Below are 1469 nucleotides of genomic sequence, written 5' to 3' on the forward strand. Positions count from 1 at the left end.
AAAAAAAAAAAAAAAAAAAAAAAAATGTCAACAGTTAATTGAAAAAAAAACAAAGAAAAAAGAGCTTCTTATAAGCATTAAAAATTTTTTTTACATAAGTATGCAGGAGATTACGACTCAGGAGGAATTCAATAGAGTATTTAAAAAGTGCGAAGACACCATAAAGGAATTCATAAAAATTTCCGAAAAAATCCTTAAGAGTCGTAACACTGCAAAGCAAGGTCCGACGCCGATTACCATAGAAGAGTATCGGCGACGGAATAAGCTTAATAAAAAGGAAGAAATTCCTAAAATACCTACCCCTATAAAAATCCACAAAAGGAGACGGGGAGGTAAACAATTCAAAAAAAAGAAAGAAATAGCCGAAACTTTTAGGCTACTGAATCTAACAGCAAATACGGTTGATAGATTTAGATTAAAAGAAAAAATAAATATGTTAAGAAATAATTAATTTTTCAGAAAATAATAAAACTTGTTAATAACAAACTGAGTAAATTGGAATGTCGAAGGATTTTTCTAAAAACCCACTTAAGGGGGATCAAAACGCAACTTTAAAAGTTAGAGAGAGAGAGAGAGAGAATTAGCTTATTTAAGAGAATTATGGAGTCTAATAGGTATGACTAGGGAACCTACTTTAGATGATGTGGAAAAGCCTACAACTAGAGAAGAAGAAACATGTAGGATGATGAGGATGGTATTCCCTAATGAGGATTAAATTAAATTGTAAGAGATTCTTTTCAGTAAATAAATAAATAAAAATATACACATAACGACTTTAATTTTCTTTTTGAAAATGGCATGGTGGAAAACCGTATTACACGGTATCCTAATAGGAATAGCAGGATACGAAGTCGGTAAGGAAAATTCTGGAGAGAAAAACGCTGAAAATAAACTGGTCAGGTATGAACCAAAACTCAGTATAGAAAACAAAGAAGAAATCTCAGATAAATGGTTAACTATTTTCGCATGCGTAACTACATTTTTAATTGTCGCAATTGCAATTCTAATAAAAAATTATATAAAGAATAAATTGAGACAATTGAACATGGTACAACAACGCGTCTAAACAAAAAATTCGATATTCCAAGAAATGAACCAATGGCAAGAAATATACGACGCATTATCTGAAGAAAAAACAAAAGCTAGTAAGTCGTACAAATGCATAAATAAAAATGCTACTATAAAAATAGAAACAGTAGTAAAGCATTTGAACATAATTTTAGAAGCTCTAAAAAGAATAAGACAGGTGATCAATACAACAGACCGCATACTTACCAAAGAACACCAGAAAGAAGTCCGCCAATTTTTCTCGCCGTACGAGATAAGTTGGTATCTTCTTTAGCTAGACACAATATAGAAGTAACAATACCAACCACAGTAGAGGAAAAACTCCAGATCGATTTCAATTAAATTTTATCAGAACGTGCTCAGAGCCCGATTCCATCTAACACATGTAAAACAAATGTAAA

The sequence above is a fragment of the Rhagoletis zephyria genome, unplaced genomic scaffold (assembly GCF_001687245.7).
Source record: "Rhagoletis zephyria isolate East Lansing unplaced genomic scaffold, Rhagoletis_zephyria_1.1 Rzeph_scaffold_01646, whole genome shotgun sequence".
Lineage (NCBI taxonomy): Eukaryota > Metazoa > Arthropoda > Insecta > Diptera > Tephritidae > Rhagoletis > Rhagoletis zephyria.